This window comes from Ursus arctos, unplaced genomic scaffold (genome assembly GCF_023065955.2).
Source record: "Ursus arctos isolate Adak ecotype North America unplaced genomic scaffold, UrsArc2.0 scaffold_9, whole genome shotgun sequence".
Lineage (NCBI taxonomy): Eukaryota > Metazoa > Chordata > Mammalia > Carnivora > Ursidae > Ursus > Ursus arctos.
In genome coordinates, this window is record NW_026623111.1 from 10,069,053 (window position 1) to 10,073,724 (window position 4,672).

The window sequence follows — 4,672 nt, forward strand, 5'->3', positions numbered from 1 at the left end:
CTCTCTGGATGTTTCTTCGTTCGTGTGCAAATTTACTGCCCCTGCCTCAGTGCCCCCTGGGCATATCTAGGGGAATTTGGAGGGGCTACCTTGTCAAACCCCTCCCCTACACAAGCATCTACTTCTCTTTCACTGAAAAAAATTAAGAATTATTCTAGGGATTTCTCTCAGAACAGAGATAAGTTGCTGCTTTCACCCAGACTGGGGTACTGGCGCGATGTTGGAAATGCTTAAAGTGGCCTTATGCACACACTCACACGCGCGCGCGCGCACACACACACATATATAAATATATATAAAAAACATAAATATATATAATATATATATAATTCGCGTGTGTGTATTTAAGGTTGCCCTCGAAGGGCAAACAGGTTTATTGGGGACACAGGCGATCAAAGCTTGAACTTGGCTATACTTCCCCATTCATCCTTCTTGACGGCATAGATTGGAAGAGCCTTTGGCTGCATGGTAAGCTCATCTGCTAGACATTGGGCGGTGGTCTTGATGCTCCGAAATGACCCCACGGGCACCTGTGCACAGCCTGATTCACACGGCGTAGTGGGGACACGTCCACGGCCTGACGCTTCCATGTTCGAGCTCTCCCAATTCGGGTTGGGTCCTCTAGGAACCGCTGTTACTAATGGCATGGACCAGGACCTGTGGGGGGTTCTCACCAATGAGCAGACGGATGATCTCAAAGGCGTGCTTGGCAGTGCGCATGGTCGTGAGCCGTTTGCCATTTTTAAGGCGGTGCATCATCACTGAGTTGGGGCGGCGCTCCACAAAGGGGCACTGTGCCTTGGGGAAGCGCCCTGCACCATGGGGCAGATATTGGCATACTTCTCCTTCACTGCTATGTAATCTTGCGAGCAAATGCCATCGATCTGCACATCATGGATGCACCACTTTCCAAAGAGCTTGATGTCAGAGGTCTCCGCGGCTGCAAGGGCAGCTGTCTCCCACTAGGTCGTCCTGAGGACGCAGCCGGGGCGTCACCGCCAGCCTGCACCACGTGCTGCCCTGACACAGCAGGAAGAGGAAGCGGGTAATTTATAACGCAACATGGCAAGCCACCTAACTCTATTTCATTCTTACCATCTGTAAAATGGGCATGGTACTCGATGCCTATTTGGTTAAAAAAAATCCAGAAAGTGGTTGGGAAATCATATAACATTTGGAACCAAAACCAAAAAATAGAAATTAAAAAAAAATCAGGAGATGAAACAATCATGTTTAAATGGTGTCCCCTGTACATCAGCCCATCTCGGAGAGAAAAACAAAAACAAAAGCAAAACAAAACTGATGGGATTAAATCAGCTAGAGATGCGGCACCCTCAGAAACATCAGAAATGGGTGAGAGCTTCGGGCATAACCTACCTGTGTGTGCGAGCATCCAAGCACGGACAAGGGGCTTACTGCAGGCTAAACAAAAGCTCTGGTGATCCCACAGCCAGACCCCCGTCCTCCAATGAAGCGTACTCCACTGTAGCAAAGTCCTTAAACCTTTAGAAGGGTTTTAGTGTGGATTACAGCAAACCTCTCAGTACATCTTTCTCAGCAAGGATGTTGAAGCACCACTGGGGTGAACTTTAAATATGGTCTTATTAACATATCTCTTCCTCTAGTTCGGAAAAAGCAGGAGGCACTCAGAATCCTCCCAGAACGTGGAATGTTGAATCCTGGATGTGTTTTCATTATGAGTGCAAAATGTATGCAAAGTGGTCACCCCTGGGATTCAAAGCCACTACCCAGGGAGACTTCTGGGTTGGGCAGGTGAGTTTCTGAAGCCAATTACTCTGAAAACGCCAGACCGCTTTTCAGTCTTAAAAGAGACGTGGCTACCGTGTGTCTCCTCACTAGCTACAAAGTGTGGAGATGTTAAAAGTAGGTCCCAGTTTTTTAAATGGGAATAGGAATGAGGAAGGGGCCTTGACTCTATTACACTGTTTGGCTGTGATATCCTAGGAAATACGGAATTTGACATATACCTTCAATGGTTATTAAAGGTTGGGGATGGGTGGTGGTGGCAGAGGGGGGTGGTCCAAAACCCTGGGCTGAGACCACCAAGGGGCTAAAGGTGGATAAAAAAGGCCCTTTTGCTCAGAACGATCTGCTCCTACTGTAGCTTCTTCTAAAAGGAGTCATCAAGGGGCGCCTGGGGGACACAGTTGATTGAGCAGCCAAATCTTGAGTTCCGCTCAGGTCCTAATCTCAGGGTCGTGAGGTTGGTCTCCAAGTTCAGTGTGTGACTGCTTGAGTCTCTCTCTCCCTCTGCCCCTCCTTCTGCCCCTCCCTCCTACATGCTCTCTCTCTCTCACAAATAAATAAATAAATCTTTAAAAAATAAAAATTAAAAAGAGTCATTAAGTCAAATCTGTGACTAGTAATCCTAAAATGGAAATGGAAATGCATGTCTGCAGACAGGTATTTAAAAGAGCATTCATAACAGCTTCATTCATAGTACCAAAAAACGAACTAAATGTTCACTAGCAGGTGAATGGATACAAAAGTGTGGCATATATATTTGTTCAGTGGAATACTACTCAGCCATAAAAAGGGACAAACTATTGATAAATATAGTAACATCAATTAGTCTCATAAGCCTTATATGTGGCCAATAGAAGCCAGGAAATAAGATTAAATGTTACATTATTCCATTTATATGATGTTCCAGAACAGGAGAAACTGAATTATGATGACTGGTATCAGAGCAATAGCTATGTCAAAGGGGCAAGGAATGCCTGGAATGAGGTATTAGGAAGGAACTTTGTGGAATGCTGGAAGCATTCTGTGTCATTTCTGGGGTGGTGTTTGCACAAATGTATGTTTGTCAAAACTCATCAAAATGTACATAAAGTCTGCATTTTATGGTATGTAATTTATACTGCTGTTCATAAAACAGGTAGAAGAAAAAAAGCCGTTTTCCAAGTTTAAATACAATTTCTTTATATCACAGCCATCATGAGTTTATGGGTTCAAACTGATTTCAAGATTCATCCATACATGAGTCTTCTTCTCCAAGGCTTTTAATACAAGTTCTGTCCTCCACTGTTTTCCCAGGCAGTGGGGTGAAAAGGAAAAGTAGCCTGAATGTGAATGGGCTTTACTGACATGAGAAAGGATTTGCCCAACTGTTGCTCTTAAAAGACCAGAGAACAATTCCCCCTCTATCAGATACCTAGTTTCAGAGCCTGTTTTAATGATAATTGCCCTGTCGTGGTTCCCTTAGCAACTAGCAACTAGCATCTGAAATAGAATTTGGGGTTTGGGGAAAAAAAATCCTGAATTAATTGGGTCACTTTTCCAAAGCGGCCAGCATCTAGAAGAAGCATCTTCCATTGCGTCAGAATGAAGGTGAAGACAACATAGTTTTACAAGACAGAAATCAACTGGTTTCGCCACACGCTTTTCCACTGTCTTGATAGTCGGTTAGCAAATTTCATCCAGCCTCTGGCCTCTGTTGATTCATTATATTCACATGAGCTGCGGATGAGTACGTACGACTGGATGTGGACCAACAAAAGTGAATTCTCTGCCACGTAGTTTACGATTTCTCAAATCCTGAGAAAGTGAGCAATCTCATGTCAGCTGGTGTGAAAGTGTAACGTGACCTCAAGTAAACTCTAGGAGAGCATGCGTGTTCTAGTAATAATGATTAATAATACTATGTATGCTCCAGTTTCTAGACTTTGATGAATTCCTTTCTCTGACTCGCAGTGATAAGATGGTGCTGATGATGCTGATGGTGGCCGTGGTGGCGATGCAGCTGTTTAGAAGCATGTTGGCTACCAAGTGGAATGTGGGCGGCAAATTGATTGCCTACACTAATTACACGCTAGAACTTTCATCTTGTGGTTGGAACCTCTCTGTTCTTTTGCTCACACTGTCCACGCTATTACACCCAACATCAAGACTCTGTTCTTTGCCTAAATGACACACCCATGCAATTTTGTCTTCTCCAGCTCCTAGACATACCCCTTTCCTACCAGTGAGCCTTTTCTCTGCACCATCACACGATCCATATATGCTTATTCTTATACTAGGAGAGCTCTATCTCACATGAATAATAAGCCCCTAATTAAAAAGGACCATTTATTATCTTTGTGTATTTTCTTTTTTCTTTTCCAATATTAGTTGAGTGCGTAGGAAACACAAAGCACTGTACTTGACAAATGTAAAAACACACACCCGTTAATAATGCCAGTGCATTAATATATGTGATGTAGGTAGAGATAATAAAGTTACAGAAACACTATGGTCATGAACAACTGAATTTGCTAAAATGGCTATATTATTGGATATTGGTTTTCAAAAGTTCAGAAGACGGCAGTGAAAGTTTTTATTTTAAGAGCAATCATTGAAAGAATCAACTGACCTTGCTCTTCTCTGTCTCAAGTCAGAAAATAAACAGTGAAAGTGTATCTTAGTGGTTTGCAAGTGATTCAGAGCCGGATGCTCAGCTATTAGGAAGCCATCGATTGGCCTGGAGGAAATGAGTTGGCTGCAGCATGAGATATAAGCCAATGCTCAGGATTGTGGGGTCAGGGAAGGGTGCCAAGGTGCACCACATTTCTCGGCAGGAATTCAAACGCATTGCTAAAGGCCTGCTCTTATTCTGAACCCAGGTTTTCTAGCCTTGGCAAAACTCTTACTTTGATATTCAGTATATTTC

The 4,672-nt window shown here is 43.5% G+C and overlaps 1 pseudogene; it reads right to left on the reverse strand.

Moving 5' to 3' along the window:
* Positions 1-392: 392 nt before the first annotated feature.
* On the reverse strand, positions 393-3,583 carry LOC113266717 (40S ribosomal protein S5-like; annotated as a pseudogene).
* Positions 3,584-4,672: the final 1,089 nt, after the last annotated feature.